Source organism: Arachis hypogaea, chromosome 15 (assembly GCF_003086295.3).
Source record: "Arachis hypogaea cultivar Tifrunner chromosome 15, arahy.Tifrunner.gnm2.J5K5, whole genome shotgun sequence".
Taxonomy (NCBI): domain Eukaryota; kingdom Viridiplantae; phylum Streptophyta; class Magnoliopsida; order Fabales; family Fabaceae; genus Arachis; species Arachis hypogaea.
The window spans coordinates 149346364-149367107 of record NC_092050.1 but is presented as its reverse complement, the minus strand read 5'-3'; the positions used below and the strand labels follow the sequence as shown (position 1 = coordinate 149367107).

General features: G+C 31.5%; 1 long non-coding RNA gene across 1 annotated transcript; it reads left to right on the top strand.

The window, feature by feature from the left end:
• Positions 1–18867: 18867 nt before the first annotated feature.
• Positions 18868–20507, top strand: LOC112751248 (uncharacterized). Its single transcript, XR_003176334.2, has 2 exons — positions 18868–19278; positions 20079–20507. It is a non-coding gene; the product is annotated as an uncharacterized lncRNA (long non-coding RNA).
• The last annotated feature ends 237 nt before the right edge of the window (positions 20508–20744 follow it).

Genomic DNA, 20744 nt, shown 5'->3' with positions numbered 1-20744 from the left:
CTGGATTGCTATGTTGAGTAATGCAGAATTTTTTTATTTCATATGAGTATGCTTAAATGTGAAAAGTGAACAAAAATGGTGATTTATAAATCTTGAGTACTTGGGGCTAATTTAATCTTTCCAATAAGTCACAATAGGTTAAAGAAAGTTAGAATGCAAGGTTAGAGTGAGTGAAAAGCTAGGAATCAATTTTGACCTCTCAAAACCCAAGGTTACATGTTGCAGAATTATGCAGTTTCAGGCAGCACTTTGTGAAAAAAACTGGAAGCAATCTAGCCACTCAAAATGAGTGAAATTATTTTTCTATGAAACTTTGAGATGTCTAGAATGTTCTCCCAAAATTTTAGAATTTTTCGATGTGTGATTTGGGAGATATGATTTTTAGAAAATGATCATTTTCTGCAGAAACAATGCTGTCCAGACTTTCTAATTGCAGTGACGACATCTAATTATGTCTCATACTAAACTAGTGACGGTCTTGGAATAAGCTTTCTTGAACTTTTTACCATTTAGTGCTTTCAACTCGATAAACTTCCTCATTGAATTGATCACTTTCAAAATGATCAAATGGAAGGGAAGAATGACGCACTGACTCCATCCTCATAAGATCTCCACTAGCAAGGTATTGATCTATTCGAGAATATGTGACTGAATCCCCAGTGAAATTTCAGAACAAAATTGGATAGTTTCTTTGGAGATATGTTGTCAATCTTACTCTATGCATTCTGCTTTATTATTTTTTAAGTATGAACTGTGTATACTTCATTCATGTTAACTTTAACGTTATGACACAGGAGCTGTTGTGGAAGTGACATGTGAAGTAGGAAGTAAAACCATTAAAGCGTATTATGGTACAACAAAAATCAATAGAAAGTACAGTATAACTGTGAAGGATTTTGATTATGTCAAATATGCATCCGTAGTGTGCAAGGCTAAGCTCCATGCTCCTCCTAAGGATTCACCCTGCAACATTTCTACCTTGTTGAACGATGGAACTCACTTGTTTTTCAAGTCCGAGGACAAGTATGAAGTTGTTCTCAAGGCTAAGCCATTTGCTTATGTTTCAAAGAAGCCATATGAAGAATGTGAAAAACACGGTCACCACCACAACCACAAACCTTCACCTACTCCATATTATAACAAGTCACCACCTCCTCCACCATCACCCACTTAAGTATATAAGTCTCCTCCTCCACCAACATATTATTACAAGCCACCTTCTCCACCATCTCCAGCATATGTGTATAAGTCTCCACCTACACCAGCATATTATTACAAATCTCTACCTCCACCATCACCTACTTATGTCTATAAGTCTCTACACCTCCTCCTCCACACCGTACTACTACAAGTCTCCGATGAAAGCGAAACTACTATTTATGATATGTTGTATAGAGTAAGATTGACAACATACAGATCTCCAAAGAAACAACCCAATTTTGTTCTAAAATTTCAGTGAAGATTCAGTCACATATTCTCGGCTAGAGCAATACCTTGCTAGTGGAGATCTTATGAGGAAATAGTTACTGCATCATTCTTCCCTTCTATTTGATCATTTTGAAAGTGATCAATTCAATGAGGAAGTTTATCGAGTTGAAAGCACGATAGCCATTGTCACTCTGAGTTCTAGCATTAAGTTGATACTACATATATTTTGCTCTTGACTCCTTTCAGGCGGATTAATTTGTTCATTCAGGCGGAGATCACATGATTTATTATAATGATGAATTGTTGATTTGCTGCAGATTGAGCACTAAGATCCAGTTGTATCTAATGCATCCATGAATGGTAACCGCCAATGACTCAGATCGAGTCTCCATTTGAAACTGTGAACACCGACAGGTATAATTTTAGGATTGATTTGAAATATTGATCCATTAAACTATTAATGATGTTAAAGTTTAAGATTGATTTGAATATTGATCCATTTGGACTATTTGTTATATTTGATGCAATCAATTGATAGTAATATATGTTAATTGTTTGAGTGATCTGTCTCTGGATTGCTATGTTGAGTAATGCAGAAATTTTTTTATTTCATATGAGTATGCTTAAATGTGAAAAGTAAACAAAAATGGTTATTTATAAATCCTGAGTACTTGGGGCTGATTTAATCTTTTCAATAAGTCACAATAGGTTAAAGAAAGTTAGAATGCAAGGTTAGAGTGAGTGAAAAGCTAGGAATCAATTTTGACCTCTCAAAACCCAAGGTTACATGTTGCAGAATTATGTAGTTTCGGACAGCACTTTGTGAACAAAACTGGAAGCAATCTAGCCACTCAAAATAAGTGTAATTAATTTCGATGAAACCTTGAAATGTCTAGATTGTTCTCCTAAAATTTCATAATTTTTTGATGTGTGGTTTGGAAGATATGTTTTTTAGAAAATGATCATTTTCTGTAGAAACAATGTTGTCCGGACTTTCTAATTGTAGTGACGACTTCTAATTGTGTCTCATACTAAACTAGTGACTGTCTTGGAATAAGCTTTGTTGAACTTTTTACCATTTAGTGCTTTTAACTCGATAAACTTCCTCATTGAATTGATCACTTTCAAAATAATCAAATGGATGGGAAGAATGACGCAGTGACTCCTTCCTCATTAGATTTCCAGTAGTAAGGTGTCACTCTAGTCTAGAATATGTGACTGAATCCCCAGTGAAATTTCAGAACAAAATTAGGTAGTTTCTTTGGAGATATGTTGTCAATCTTACTCTATGCATTCTTCTTTATTATTTTTTAAGTATGAATTATGATTTGATTTCTGCGTATACTTCATTCATGTTAACTTTAACTTTATGACATAGGAGTTGTTGTGGAAGTGACATGTGAAGTAGGAAGTAAAACCATTAAAGCGCATTATGGTACAACAAAGATCAATGGAAAGTACAGTATGACTGTGAAGGATTTTGATTATGTCAAATATGGATCCGCAGAGTGCAATGCTAAGCTCCATGCTCCTCTTAAGGATTCACCCTGCAACATCCCTACCTTGTTGAATGATGGAACTCACTTGTTTTTCAAGTCCGAGGACAAGTATGAAGTTGTTGTCAAGGCTAAGCCATTTGCTTATGTTTCAAAGAAGCCATATGAAGAGTGTGAAAAACACAGTCACCACCACAATCACAAACCTTCACCTACTCCATATTATAACAAGTCACCACCTCCTCCACCATCACCTACTTACGTATATAAGTCTCCTCCTCCACCTGCATATTATTACAAGTCACCTCCTCCACCATCTCCAACATATGTGTATAAGTCTCCACCTCCACCAGCATATTATTACAAATCTCCACCTCCACCATCACCTACTTATGTCTACAAGTCTCCACACCTCCTCCTCCACACCATACTACTACAAATCTCTGATGAAAGTGTAACTACTATCTTATGATATGTTGTATAGAGTAAGATTGACAACATACATATCTCCAAAGAAACTATCCAATTTTGTTCTGAAATTTCAGGGAAGATTCAGTCACATATTCTCGGCTAGAGCAATACCTTGCTAGTGGATATCTTATGAGGAAGGAGTTACTGCGTCATTCTTCCCTTCCATTTGATCATTTTGAAAGTGATCAATTCAATGAGGAAGTTTATCAAGTTGAAATCACTAAAGTCATTGTCACTCTGAGTTCTAGCATTAAGTTGATACATATATTTTGCTCTTGACTCCTTTCAGGCGAATTAATTTGTTCATTCAGGCCGAGATCACATGATTTATTATGATGAGGAATTGCTGGTTTGCTGCAGATTGAGCATTAAGATCCAGTTGTATCTAATGCATCCATAAATGGTAACCACCAGATCGAGTCTCCATTTGAAACTGTGAACACCGACAGGTACAATTTTAGGATTGATTTGAAATATTGATCCATTTGGAACTGGAAACTATTAATGATGTTAAAGTTTAAGATTGATTTGAATATTGATCCATTTGGAATATTTGTTATATATGATGCAATCAATTAATGATAATATATGTGAATTGTTTGAGTGATCTGTGGCTGGATTGCTATGTTGAGTAATGCAGAAATTTTTTATTTCATATGAGTATGCTTAAATGTGAAAAGTGAACAAAAATAGTGATTTATTAATCCTGAGTACTTGTGGCTGATTTAATCTTTCCAATAAGTCACAATAGGTAAAAAAAAGTTAGAATGCAAGGTTAGAGTGAGTGAAAAGTTAGGAATCAATTTTTGACCTCTTAAAACCCAAGGTTGCATGTTGCAGAATTATATAGTTTCGGGCAGCACTTTGTGAACAAAACTGGGAGCAATCTAGCCACTTAAAATGAGTGAAATTATTTTTCTATGAAACCTTGAGATGTCTAGATTGTTCTCCTAAAATTTCAGAATTTTTCGATGTGTGGTTTGGGAGATATGATTTTTAGAAAATGATCATTTTCTGCAGAAACAATGTTGCCCGGACTTTCTAATTGCAGTGACGACTTCTAATTGTGTCTCATACTAAACTAGTGATTGTCTTGGAATAAGCTTTCTTGAACTTTTTACCCTTTAGTGCTTTCAACTCGATAAACTTTCTCATTGAATTGATCACTTTCAAAATGATCAAATGGTAGGGAAAAATGACGCAGTGACTCCTTCCTTATAAGATCTCCACTAGCAAGGTGTTGCTCTAATTTCGAAAAAATCGATTCAAGATTGGACCGAACGGACCGAATCAGTTGAATCGGGCCCAAACCGAATCCGTGGGCCCAACCAGCCCAGCACTTAAGTGGCCCCAAGCTTTCTTCTTCCTCATTTCAGCTTAAGTAACGCTGAAAGTTACAAAGGGAAGGAAGAAATGAAAATTTCCTCAAAATCCTTACGGCAAAATTCAAACTCCTGTAATGCTAATACACATTTATTAATTAATAATTATAAAAATGTTATATGTTTGAGTGATACTCGAATTACAATATTTTCTCTCTTTACTCATTTTAGACTCATCATTTTATCAGAATAAAATAAAATGGTCGAACCTTACTTAAAATGGGTGTTGTGTTTTATTTTATTTTATTTTATTTTATATTATATTATATTAATAAAATGATGATAAAAAATTACAATCTTACTTAAACGGTGATTTCTCTTTCTCAATTCCCTTCAATTATATTTTTTGTTATAAAATTATGTATTTTATAAAAGACTAAATATTGATATTTTTTTTAAACACTAAACAACAACTAGTTTAGGGTAAGATTGATAATAACCTATAAAAATCCTAACTCTAAAAACTTAACACATGCTAGAAGTTATCACAAATTTAAAATCAAGTAAGAGAATATAAAATAAAAAAATACTAAATCCAACTCAAAATTTTAAAGTAGTTAGTTAACGAATTTTTTATGTTATAAATTCTTACTCTTTCTTTTTTTTTTTTTAATATGAGACTAATTTCATACATTCCTCACATTTCTAATATTAACAAAAACAACACACAAAAGACAGAGACACAAAAATTAATATTTTTGTATTTTGTTTGGTGATAAATTAAATACAAGATAGAATAAACAATAAAAAACCCAATTAACCTTATGTTTTATTTTTTTCCTTCACACAATTTAAAAAATAGAATAATAAAAAATATAATTATAAAAAATTAATATTGACGATAAAAAAAATGTGTCTCCGTTTAATGTCTCTGTATTATTTTTTATAGAAAAAATACAAAATACATTAATTAATTTAGTATTTTAAAACACAATATCTCTCTATTTATGTCTTATTTACCAAATACAATTTTATATCTCTATATTTATATCTTAGTGTTCTATTTTTATAAACAAACAGTCTAAAAAACACTAAGATTTGCCACTAAACTAAAGTTTTAGCTGCTGTTTTTTTTTCGCTTTTTTTTTTCGTCTCCTCATGGGCTTCAATTATTTTTTCTCTTTTGGTCATGAGCTTCAATTCTTGATTATACAATTAAATAAAACTTGCTGACTCATTTATTGGGCTATTCATTTAGCATTTATTAGCAATTGCTATATATATGTCAATACCCATTTTAACCAAAAGCTCATCCGGCCACGTTTTGATAATTCTTGCTGGACACCAAAAAATTAAAGACACGTGAAGACAATCAATTCTGTGAGAAACCATTTTGTATATCTATATTTAGTTATTTACCTCTCTATTTAAATAAGTTTGTATTCCTTTATCTCTCTATTTATGTTTTCGAATGCAGCCGTAGCTTGAGGTTCGGAAGCTTGACTTCAAAATTGATTTTGTTGATTCTTCTTTGAGCACAATTTTATATATATTTGCACAACTCGCTAATACACTACTGCGTATATATATTTTTTTATAATATACATTACTTTTAAATTCTAATACAAAAAAATAAAAACTTTATACAACTCACAAGTTTTGGAAAACAGTGTATCGTGGCCCGATAGGTCAAGAACTAATATATTATAAATCTGAATTTTATTTAAAAATTTGTTGCTGGTCAATAATAAGTTGTTACATGCATAAGGAAGAATTCGCATCCCTGATACTTGTATAAGCGGACAAGTAAGTGTGTGTATATATATATATATATATATATATATATATATATATATATTGGTCTTGGACTTTAATTGTTTTTAATCATAGTTCTGAACACCGAACTGGATCGGCCGGTTCAACCGAATTAACCTGAAATTAGTCACCAGGATAGTTCGGTTAGCTTCATAAACCGCTTGGCAAAAAATCGGTCGAATCGGCTGATAACCAGTGAACCGTCGAAATCGGTTGGTTTTTTAAAAGATTTCCGGTTCAGGTACTCCATCCAAATAGCACCGTTTTATACTTTATTTGAAAAAAAAAAAAAAAAAAAACCTAAATGGCTACCCAAGACCCCCAGGACCCCCAACCCACTCCCACTCTCACCCCTCTCGGCGTCTCCTCTCTCAAACTGAAGAAAGCTTGAGATTGAAAGAAGGGGAAGAATCCTAGCCACCCACAGTCACCACAACCACCCACAGTCACCCAGCCTGTAGCCACCGCAGCCCCCAGAGCCCCGCATCGTTTGTCATCGCTGAACCCTTCTCTCCCTTCTCTCTCTCTGTCGCGCTCTTTGTCTCTCTGTTGCTGCTTCGCTGCTTCTCGCCGTGGGTCGTCGTCGCCGCTTCTCCACTCCTCGTCGTGGGTCGTCGCTGCTTCTGGGGAGGCGAGACTAGTTATCAGGTCAGAGAGAGGCCTGGCCCGTAAACTGGCCCTGCAATCCAACCATATGACTTCATCTTCATATTGTTGAAAAGAAACCATATGTTCCCTAGCCACCACACCATCACTGCCAAATCTGCGGGGAACTATGGCCAGGGAGAAAGAAGACGAGAAGACAGAAAGTGCAACTAGCAATCCTAACTTCCCAGACTCGATAGAGGAAGTATAGCCTTCGGTCGATGTCCCTCAGAGCATGAATTCTATTAAGCAAGAGTCAGAATGGGTACTAACCTAGTAGTAGAATTCTATTGATGATGAGGGGGCAAAGCGTCGTTTTTGCTTCTACCTTCCTCGTCGTTTCTGCTTCTTCCTTCCTCGTCGACGTCGTTTTTGCTTCTCTGCTTCTCTTTTACGTTTCTGCTTCTCTGCTTCTCTGAGTTTTGAGATATTAATTTTTGGAATTTTTATTTGGTGATTCTGAAATTATTGATGATTCTGAAATTTGATGAATTCTGTCGTTGATGAGTTATAAATTCAATTGTTTAATTTATTAATTTTGCTGAGATTGATTTTTAAAAATCCAATATGTTGTACTTGTTATTTTGGTGAATTGTTATTTTGCTGTTATTGATTCAAAATAGAAACATTGCTACAATTCTACATTGAGTTGTTTATGCGGATTTGTTCTGATTTTGGATTGGTGATTCTGTTTGCTGATTGTCTGATTCTAAATTGTTGATGGTCCTATGGTGCATGCTTCATTGCATTGTGCTGAATTGATGAAATTTTCCTGATTTTGAGATGTTTATGGTTTGACTCTGCTGCATTGTGTTTATGTTGGGATTTTTGTTTATGCTATTTCTTTATATATATATATATATATATATATATATATATATATATATATATATATATATATATATATATATTGTTGATTATTTGTGAATTTTTAATCATAAATTATGAAAAACTGTAAAATTTTAAAATTTATCAGCTAAAAATTATTAAATTCAAATATTTAAAATTATATATTAAATTTTTTATAATTTTATTATATATTTAATTAAATCGGTTGAACTTCAGTTAAACTTCGGTTGAATCTTTAAATTATTGAACCACTCACCTTTTCGGTTCGATTTTCGCAACCTTGTTTTTAACATACTCTCCTTCATCAAAGGGCAATTTTGTCTTTGGACAGTCTTCGACCAGGGCCAAAAGTATTGTATTTTTTGGGCTTAAGTTTATAGCCCTTGTGGAGGTTTTATTTGGTCATAGAGTAACTCAATACCCGATAAAAAAAAGTACTAAATCGTCTATTGGACAAACATGTTTTCATCGTTGCATTAAATTTTGCCATAGCCCAACTTACTTGAATGTAACACAAAGTCCTCCAAATTCAAACACAAGGATGTCTGTCCAAAAATAAAAACTACCAGGATGAAAAACAATTAAAAAATAAAATGCATTACCCCCAATCAAAAAAAAAAAAAAAAAAAAAAGAAAAGAAAAGTGGCTGAGGCATGTGATGTAGCATCGAAGATCTCTACTAGGGTTTTATTATCTCATTTGGAGAGCCAAATTTCTATTACTAAAGTTGCGTTTGTTTTTTTAGATTAAGACTGAACTGAAACTTGAGTATTGTATTTTGTGATCAAAGATTAAAATTAAAATTAAAATTTTAAAATACAAAATTTCAGCTTTTTTAATATTTCCAAAAAGTAGGGATACAGAATGCTAAAATTTTTAAGAATAAAAACAAAAATTTTATTAATATTTTTTTTTAAAATAATCTTATTTAATTTTTTAAATTCTAAATCTATCCTTTAATCTTTATATTTATACTAAACCAAACATATTACTTTATATTTATACTAAACCAAACATATTACTGAGACATAACTCAATTCAATACATTTTATACTAAATACAATACAAAAATTTAATTTAATTTTTATCTTTTAATCTTTGTCTCTTCTCTGTCTTTATTCTAAATGCAGTCTAAGAATTACAATTTCTCAACCAACAAGGCCGCGTCGATTGCTGATCAACCAACAACGCCGAAGACTACTCCCTTTTTTGCTTTGTGTTTTTTTTTTTCTTTTATTTTTTTGATATCTACCTTATTCCATCATCAATATTTCCATGGTGCTTCACCCTTCCTCTATGACCTCCATCTTGGTTGTCTACTATAGTCTCTTTTGCCTGATTCCAAATGATCACAAGAACAAAAGTTGAGCCCAAAAAACCTTCAAGATAAAATTAGCAAATTTAAAACAGTGATAGATGTTATATAACCACATTATTATTTTAGTAACTAAATTAATTCAATATTTTAAGAATTGATAATTAGTTAAAGAAAAAGAATGAAAAAGAGGAGAGATATAGAAAAAAAGAAAAATTTAATTATAAAAGTAATTTGTTGACTTAATATTTTTTAATTTGAAAAGAAAAATTTCATTATTGACACATGTCGTTATTGTAATTAATGAATTTTCAATGAAAATAACAAAATAGAAGGGTAAATCAAGTGCTAATACAGAGACTTGGCTTTCCCTAGAAGGGTAAATCAAGTGCTAATATATGTATTATAAAAAGAGAGTTGATGTATAAAAATAAGTTAAATATTTTATATATTTTTTTATGAAATTAATAATTAAAAATTATTAAATAATTTAATAAATTTGATTAAATTATTATTTAATAATTTTTAATTATCAATTTTATATTGATAAAAATAATTATAGGTGAATTTTTACTTAAAAATAACATTTTTAGAGACAACAATCTAAAATTTAGGGCAACGATATTTGTGTGTATAATGTCAAGTATACATAGCAGTTATACACTTATACTGAGAGTTGAGCTTCTACAAAAATTAGGGTACAAACTAATATAAGAGTTAGGGTATCATTTGAATTTAGAATCTGCTTAGATAGTTTGTTCCTTTTTTTTTTTAATGGTATTCCACAATTTAATAGGTTAAAGACTAATTTGTTACAAATTAAAATTTTATTTAAGAATTTATTGTTAATAAATATAATGAGTTGTTATTACATGCATAAAATAAAATTGAAACATTAATACTTTAAATAAATTAGTGAATTGAGTGGTAGACGAATCCAAATTAATTATCCTAAGTAGTTTATCTCTACATCGATGCTTGTTTATACATATAAATCTGTTAAAAATCTCTATAATGTTGAAAATTTGAAATCACTATCTCTTATACATGTACCTTTGATAAATAAAAGGTAGCTCTTATATTTAAATTAAATTTAACAACAACAATAATAAAATTTAATTATAATTTTATTAAATTTTTAATTAGCTCTTTATACTCTTTTTTTTTTTCAATTAGATTCTGACATTATTTTTAATTTTATAATTAGATCATTTTCATATAAAAAATTAAAATTATCAGAATATGTTTCTCATTAAATACGGTCAAAAATTTTATTATATTTTTAATTATGAATACCTTCAATTTGTAAAAAAATATTCAGTTAATTTTAATATTTTTCACACTAAAAATGATCTAATTATAAAATTAAAAACAATATAGGGATTCAATTAAAAAAAATATAAAACCTAACTATAAATTTAATAAAATTATAATAAGAACTAATAGAACAATTAAACCTAATATATAAATAATAATAATAAAGAAGATTAATGTGGTGAAGTATGATGGTATATTGGTATGTAGTCCCTCCAACCAAATAAAATTTGATGAGATTTTGAAGGCAAGTTCTTGGTTGAAGAAAATTAAAGCAACTCCAAGTAAAAGGAGACAGTTGAAACCTTTTGTGTGTAGCTAAAAAGTTTGAAAGATTTATCTTGTTGCATATACAATAGACATGTAACCCCACACACCCACCACAACCAGATAATAAAACTTCGTCGTATATGATCAACAATAGTAATGCCGACTGTGTAAACTTGACAATTCGAAAACTGTAAAGTTACCTAATGATCTAATATTTGATTTGGATAAATAGAATCTTTTTGACTTTTATTTTGATTTTAAGCTAGCTATATTATTACGATAATACACTAACGAATTCCATAGTGACATCAATTGCACGTTGAATTATTAAGAAAAGCAATGCATATATAATGTATGTTCACTGTTTTCTTAGTATTTGATTGGGTGCATTATGAATATACTTTAAGAGAATAATCCAAGATGCAATATAAGAAATATAAGGTTTCTTAATTAGTTATGATGAGTTGTAATCAATATATATAAGATGAGGCAATAACAAGCACAACGTGGTCCTTTTTCGATCTTGTGTCCAAATACAGCGAAAACAAACTGAAAAAGAGAAAAGTTTTGTTAAATTAGGAAAATGAAAAGGGAGAGGAAATCTTACCCAATTATCCATGTCCCTAGCTAGTCCCTACAACCACCGTCCCACTATAGTAGCTAATTTTTTTTCTATTTTAAAATACAAAATGTTTTATCATCAATATCTTTTGCGTTTCATTATATTCAACCCTAAAATAATACGTTTATATAACTAAACTACTTCCTTTCGAACCAAATTATGAAAATAATAAGCACGTTAATAACATGTGAGTAAATAATTAAAAATGTAAACATATTTATCTACCAAAACAATCTTTTTTTTAGAAAAACTCTTATACTAAACAGTACAACATATAAACCTATTTATTATTATCGGACACAAAAAATTATTAGTTGAAACGTATATTTTAACACAACATTTAAAACTAAGTGAATACATATAATATGTAGGGTGTAACTAATTACACATCCTTCAATTACTAATAACACACTATTTATATTATCTTACCAAAATATCCCAGATTTTATTAATTTTAATCTTTACTAATGATTATAACAATAAATGTATACAGATTTTAATGATTGTGTCATTAATATTGGAAAAATACCCTTGCTTTTGGTAGAGTAATAAATGGTATAAATATAAAATATTTTTAAAACAGGAATATGTTGACAATTCATCCTCTTTAATTTCCAAAATAGTAAAATTATTAAATTTTACATTTTTTACATATGAACATATTGACAATTTAATGATTGTAACACGTAAAAAAAATTAATTTAATTATATTATTATGTACATATCAATGTTAACATACAAGGTTAGATTCATATAAAATTATAAGGTTTGAAATGTAAATATAGGGCAATTTACTATAATAAATAATATAAAAATTAATTTTATCAGAATGTATAAAATGAAAAATGAATACTAAAACGTATTTTTTTATAGTTTATGTAAATTGTAACATGAGTCCTGTCGCGGTTTACGTGTAACGAGAAATGAGCATAAATCGCGATAAGGGTGTTGCGGTTTACATGTGGGCGTTAAATGTGTATAAACCGCAAGAGGGGTGTAGCAGTTTATGCGTTAGTATACAATTTATATAAACATAAAACAAAGTGTGTGGTTAACAAAAAACATACATTACATACACCTAATTTAACGGAAATAAACTAAGTACTAACACATATAATACAAAAATACATAGTAAATCCGGCATACATAGGTATCATCAATGAAAACATAAAATAGTAAGCTACGGCTCCTGCCTGTTCTCATCCTCGTTGTCAGAGTCATGTCCAAATGCGCCCAGGAAATGCGACCCTGTACCACATTGAGCGGCCCGTCTCACTCTGGCGGGCCTCTGGCGCTGCTGTGCTGGAGGATTGACCGGCATGCCCACGCCATATGCAGATGCAGGCGTCCCTCCCATGCCCAACCAACTGTCATACGGACTGCCAGTAGGCTCATTCAGATCTATATGTAGCTGGGGCTGAAATCCATGAGGGTCAGACATCTGCCGTTGGGTCTTAGGCACCTGATCCTATGGAGTCTGCTGCTGAAAATGCAGGGAGTCGTCATCCCGAATGAGATCTGCAAAGTTGGAATAGAACTGTGAACTCCCAACCTCGTGGTCTATATCCATCATGAAAGTCAGACCCGCCAAGTCATCATACACCCCTCTTGCGATTTATGCACATTTAACGCCCACACGTAAACCGCGACACCTCTGTCGCGGTTTATGCTCATTTCTCGTTGCACGTAAACTGCGACATCCCTATAGCGAATTACGTGTATTTATAAACCGTGAAACCTCTGTTGTGATTTACATAAATTGTGAAAAAAATGCATTTTAGTATCTATTTTTTATTTTGTGCATTCTAGTAAAATTGATTTTATATTATTTATTATAGTAAATTGTCCGTAAATATACTTGTGATGATCTCATTTTTAATAAGACAAACCAAATTAATTTTTTTTAAATGACATAATCACTAAAATCTGTATATATTTGTTGTTATAATCAATTAGTGATGAGGACTAGCGTTTTTCAAAAACGGACAAAATCAGGAATATTTTAATAGGATAATATAAATGGTGTATTATTAGTAATTGAAGGATATATAATTAGTTCCAGGTAATATGTATTCATTGTCTCTACGTATATTAGCAGGGTTCGATTCTTAACGACTTTTAAAATTTTTTTTTTTTAACATAAACCAAATGACAAAAGAAAAAATGATTATACAAAATTTATGTAAATTCAGAAAACAAAATTTTGCATAATATATATATATTCATGTATTTTTATTTATGATTTTAAATTTGTGTAATAAAATAATTTTATGACATATAGTATTCTGTTATCGTAGGCACAAAATTCCTTGGTAAAGCTTAAAGTAGTATTGTTTATATTTTTACAAAATTCAAATTGTCCAAATATGATTTTCCTTTTGGAAACAATGTCTTAAGGTAAAATTTTTTTGAATAGGGATAGCCGACGTAACACCATCATGAGATGAGGTTGTCCTTTTGTCACAGTGGGAGCAATAATTATATTATTAGCTTATGAGAAAGAGTAGGATTTTATAAATTAAAAAAAAAAAAGAAAGAAAAGAAAGTAGGGTTATTCAATGGTTATTGCCATTGTAAATTTTGTTAGACTTTGTTCATAAAAAAATTTAAATGTCTAATATTATTTATTAGATAATGTAAAATAAATTATTTACACCAATGTTTTGAAAACCGGTTCGAACCGGCCGGTCGAACCGGTCGAACCGGGAACCGTTAACAAATACGGTTCGGACAGAAGGCAAAATCGCTAAATTTAAGAACCGAAATTGAACCGCCGAACCGGCCGGGAACCGGTCGGTCGAACCGAACCGTGACCCGGCCGGTTTTTTAAATTTTGTCAAAAACGATGCGTTTTGATCCAGAAACCAACCCTAGCCTTCAGTCTTCGGTCTCCTCACTCTTCAGTTCACTCCCCTGCAGCCCTCCACTCTCGAGCCTCCACCCTGCAGCCCTCCACTCTCGCCTCTCGCACTCAGTGGCCACGTATGCAGTCTCTACCTCGAGCCACCGCCCCCGTCGCAACACCTCCATCGAAGTCACTCACCGTCGCAAGTTCGTGGAGCCAGCTTGGAGATTCGCGCAGCCCTTTCCGTCGAAGTCAGCCGTGGAAATCGCAGCCACCGCCACCACTCCTTGCCGTTGCGCAGTGTCGTCCTGAGTGACCTGAAGCCCTTGCCCCTGTCTCGAGCCCCATTCCTGATTCCTCAGTCTCATACATACTCTCATTATTTCTCCCCAAAACACAACCCTAGCCTCCATCGCGCCCCCGTTGGTCGCACTGTCGCCGCCTGGTTCGTCGTGATCGTTCTTCAATCCTCCTATTTCGTGGTGTTCGAAGGCCCTTCCATTCCCCCAACGCCAATCCTCCTACTGATTAATGATAAATTGATACTGGTTTGTACATGCTTTTATTTTTTTTCTGCTGTTAAATTTTGTTAAAGTTTCTTGATTGTACTCATTGCCTAAAGGAATACTTGTATCACATAGCTCACTACTAGTGCCTGCTGTTCATGTTTATTTTTTAGTTCATAAATTATCAAATTATATTGATTATTGAATGGCTTTTCTCACTACTGCTATGCTGTGTTGTACCCTGGTTTGTGTCTTCTTCGCTGCTGCTGTGCTATGCTTTTTTGGCTCTCTGTTGTTCATTGCTGACTGCTGAGCATTTTTGTGTTTAATTAAGTCAATTAAAACTATGCTTTGGGCTTTATTGTGCTTAGATTGTTAAGTTAGTTAATTCAGCATATGTTCTGCTCTGCTGATGTTGTGTTTTGTGATTTCTTTGCATAGTGATGTGCTGCTGGAAACTGAAGTTGCTGCTGTTTTGTGTGTGTTTGTGGTTGTTTTACTGTTTTGCGATTTAATTATGCTTAAATGGTGACTGCCTTCATGATTTTTTATTTTAGTTATGTAGGATTTTGTGATTTCTTTGCCTAGTGATGTGCTGCTGGAGATTGAATTACTGCTGTTAAATTTTTGAAACTTGACAAGTTTGAGGTCTTTGTGGATTCACTGGATTGTAATTTTCCTTTTGTGGATGATAAATTACAAAACTGGTGAACAGATATATATTATGGAATCAATAAGCAAACTGAAAGCCGGATGATATATATTATTCCATTCCTTAATTTATGACTCCATCCAGAATTAATGGCATGCAGCATTAGTATCAATAACATTGTGATTTATAGTGGATTTTCATGATTGATGATAAGTTTGGATGTTGGAATTTTATGTTTGGTTGTTTTATTTTGTTATTTGACTTTTGAGTTTGTACTTGAATAAGATCATAACATTCTCGTTTATGTAGTACTTTAATTTGGATAATATTTTAAGGTTTATATTAGACTATAATTATGTTTTAATGTGTTTATTTATATTTTATTTATTATTTTATTATAAAACGGTTTTTTCGGTTCAACCACGGTTGAATCGGTTGAACCTATAAACCAATGAACCAGTAACTAGAGCGATTCGATGACCGGTTCGGTTTTCAGAACCTTGATTTACACAAATATCAATCTATAAATATTAACTACAGGTTTAATAATTTTTGTTTATTTATATTTTCAGTTTATAATTTTTTATTATTTTAATAAAATATGAAAACAGTAAGAATCCTGATATTTATTTTTACATTTTTTCACGAAAAAAATTAAAATATATATATAAAATAAAAACAAAATATCAAAATAAAATTCAAATAATAAACTCTATATCCAATTACCAAACAACTTATGAAGTACGAACACTCTCTTAATTTACTGTGTCTACATGTCGGATACATTTTGAATATGACATTCATCAACACTCGTCCGACACGCGTGTCTTCTATGTTTAACTGTATCTTAATAAAAAATAAAAAATTTTTCTCTAGATACGTTTGGACACACCTAAATACCATCACATATCAGCGTGTCCAATTTTATTCTTAACATGTATTATTGAAAGAGGAGTGTTAGGGCCAGCAACTTTTGTGTTTTGTAATCATCAATAGTGTTTTTAATGGTGTAAAATTAAATTCAATGGTATGAGATCATTCAATTTTCTTTTGATGGTTAAATGTTGGCCAACTTTTTAAAAAATTGCTGGTCCGAGACTTTCCCTTATTAAAATTATGAGTTTAGAAATAATACATATTATTAATTATTAAAATAATACAAAAAATATTTTTAATATTTTATATAATTAAAAAAATATTAAAAATAATTAAAAAATTAATACCAAAATATTATTATAATTTATCTAAAAAATACTTTATAATATATATATATATATTTCCATGTCTTATAAAAATTTTAAATTTGTATATCAACATGTCTCGTATCTTATAGTATCTGTGTCCATGTATGTACATCATAGCAAACAACCCAACTCAACACAAGAAAAATGAAATTTGTGATTTTTTATATTGTTTTTCTTTTCTTTTCGTAGTTTTTTTTTTAGAGTAGATTAATATAAAATGTAAGGTGTCATCAATCTCAATAAGTTGGTGTACGTAATAATAATTCCTCTTAATTTTGAATGTTTACATTAAAAGACCCACGGCTAATGATTATGAAATGTCATTTTTCAAACCATAAGAGTTTGTTATTCAATCTCCCCACCCAAAACATAAGTTTTTATATTCAAACAAGTGGTCCATAAATAGACAAGAGCTCTAAAATTATTTATTTTGAGATGTGTATATGATGACGGTTTTGATTTCTTCCATGTCCATCAATAGCAATAGCATCTTTGTTTCTCTCTTCTTTATTTTCTTTCTTTCTCTATTTGAAGATCAGAAAGAAACCATGGCTAGTATGATAAATATGTATATTAAAGTATTGATTTCGCGACACCACCAATTTTTGTCGTCACCTAATAATGAAAATATCAAATAGACAAATACGATTGATTTGTTTGGCCTAATTTGCCAATCTCTCTATTTTGTTCTCATTCGATCAATTATTCTTTAGACTCCCCATCATCACTTTTTTGTGCTATTATTTTACGTGTCATGAAACCATAAATGATTATGCCCTATTCCCAATCACCATTCATGAATCACATCTTTTTCACATTTTCCTCCAAATTCATCTTTTCATATTTTTTGTTAAATATATAATTATTTATGTGTATTATTTATTTAACAGATTAAATTGTTAGATAATAATTTTATAATATAGTATTAAAATCTTTTATAAGTAAAATAAACATTTAAAATTTAATTCTTATTGTTTTTATTTCTTTTTAAATAAGAATACAATGAGTATAAAGTAAGGAACATTTATACATAATTCACCATTTTAAACATAAGATATTTTTACGCGAAGAAATATAATTTAAATTTTTTAAAAAGGATAATTTTATAATATAATATTAGAATTTTTTATTACTAAAATTCAGAATTTAATTTTTATTATTCCTATTTTTCTAATTAAAATTAAAATTTCAGCATAAATTAAAAATTACGTATAAATAATTAATATAAAAAACTCTTACGTGGAGAAATAAAGCTTAAACTTTTAGAAAAAAGAGAGAGATAATTTTAATTTTAGTGATAATTGATAATTAATTTAAAATGTCATATTTGTGCAAGCTCTACACTATTAATTTAAAATAATTTACTTTTATACTTTTAAATTAAATATTAATTTTTATCTTTTTTAAATAAATTAAACAATTATATATAGACACGATAGTATAAGGACCTTAATTTAAAACAGCATATTGGTGCAAGCTCTACACTATTGAGGGCACACCAAGGGAGAAAACAAATAACTTAAAATCTCCAACCAAAAATAACAGGCTAGGCTAAAACCTAGTTTTGGCTATTATATACCTAAGGTTCTTAACGTAATTAAGAAGACCAACACTTCAATCATGGAGAAGCTAGCATTTTGAAAAAGAACAAAGATTGGGAAACGCCAACAATGGGTGAACATGAAATCTAGATGTCTGGTTTCAATAAACTAGATATGTATTTTTTTTTGTTTCATTTTTGAATGCTCATAATCTTTTTTAATTGATTATTGGTTGATTTTAATTATTTTCCTAATAAGCCGTTTTAAAAATTAGAGGATCCAATACCATGGTTCTGAAAACCGAACCGGACCGGCCGGTTCAACCGGAAAAACCGGGAACCGGTCATCTAGCCGGTCCGGGTAACATTAAAAACCGTCTGGCAAAAAACCGGTAAAAGAACCGGTCAAACCGGCGGTTAACCGGTGAACCGGGAGAACCGTCCGGTTTTTTTACGGTTTTTTGGTTTGAAATCAGAAAGGCTAAACGACGTCGTTTTGGCCTATTTAAAAAAAAAAAAAAAAAAAAAAAAGAGAAAACGGCAAAAGCAAAACGCGTAACCCTAAATCCCTAATAATCACAATCAGTTTCCAGTGATTTCCCCTTTCCAGTTTCCAGAAACCATTCTTCACCCACAGCAGTTCACCACCGAGCCACCACCCCGTCCTGCTTCTGGCCGAGCCCTAAATCCCCTAATCAGTTTCCAGAAATCACCACGCTCCAGAAATCACCGAAGCACAGTTCACCACCCAGTCACACACAGCCATCAGCCCTCTTCGCAGTCGCATACCCACCAGCCCACCACCACCAATCGAGCAGCCACAGCAGCGACCACCGCAACCACCACCGTCGTTGCCGAGCTCGCCAACTCCTTGGTCGTCGCCGAGCTCGCCTCCTCCTCGGTCGTCCGAGCTCGCCTCCTCGCCGTTACTCGCCTCCTCCTTGGTAATACTCTGTTCTTGATCTATTTGCTGCCTTCTGATTTTGACTTATGAGCTCGCCTCCTTCTGATTTTATGTGCTTGATTTTATGATTTATTTGTCTGCGATTTTGATTTAGTTGCTGCCTTCTGATTTTGATTTTCTGTGCTTCGATTTTGTTTTTTTATTTGCTGCCTTCTGATTTTCATGTTCTGTGCTTGATTTTGTTGCTGCCTTCTGATTTTCATGTTCTGTTCATGATTTTGTTTACTGGCTTCATTATTTGTTTGTTTGCTGGCTTCATGATTCTGAGGTTATTTGTTCATGAATTTGTTTGCTGCTTTATTTGTTCGATTTTGATTTTGATTTTTCATTTTTTGAGGTTATTTGTTTGTTTGGTGGCTTCATGAATTTATAGTGAAGTATGACAATATTTTGCTCTCTGCTGGTCCCTTTACTGTAATAAGATTGCAACATTTCCGTTTTGGATTGAAAAGGAATTTTATTAAAGAGAAGAGCAGATATCAATGAAATTAACAATTTGTTATAATGAACTTTTTCAAATCTTCCAATTTTTTGTTGTTTAATTCAGTGTAGTTTTGGCCATCTAAATTAATGTTGCACACAGTTCTTCTAATTCAATCCTGCTTCCTGCATTTAGTAAAGAATGGCCTTCATCTCTGGACTACCAATGAATTTGGTAGCTTCTTTTGTTTTTTTTTTTTTTTGGGAGTGTTTGTACATGTCAATGTAAGGTCTATTATAAGACTGAATATGATGGTATTTTAACACTTACTATTTTTTTTAAAAAAAAAATGCATGCAGGATAACGTCAGAGATATGGTTGATAATTTTCTTGAATTTGTTGTGAACAATCATCATGTCAACAGGGAGCGAGAACCAGTATCAATGTTACAGGCTTTTCAAATATCTTTGGTCAGAACAGCGATTTCAAATATCTTTGCCTAATGTAGCTGATTTTTCAAATACAACTTCTTTTGATGGTACTTCTAATGATGGTGGCTTTGGATTACCTGTTTATGATGGAGATATTGAAACACTTAATGATAATTATGATTTTTGATGAGTTGCACCTTTGATTAGTTGAAAACTTGCTAGTAATTGTTTCTTTTGAATGTAGAACATTATGGGTTTGTCATTATGTGCGTTTTTTTTTGTTTAGTTATAAACGTTGATGTTTGAAGTTGTTTGTGAACCTCTAATATTAAGTTATGGATAGTTTATTATGTGAAATTTTAAATTTTATTAAGTTAGAAATTATTGAATTTATATATTTAAAATTATTTTCAGGTTTTTTAATAATTTTATTTAATATTTTATTAAATCGGTTGAACCCCGGTTGAACCCCGGTCGAACCAATAAACCAGTGAACCAGTGACCTCACCGGTTTATTGACCGGTCCGGTTCTCGTAACCTTGTCCAATACAATGGGTCATCTGGATTGTAATATTAATTTTTTTCCCGATTTTC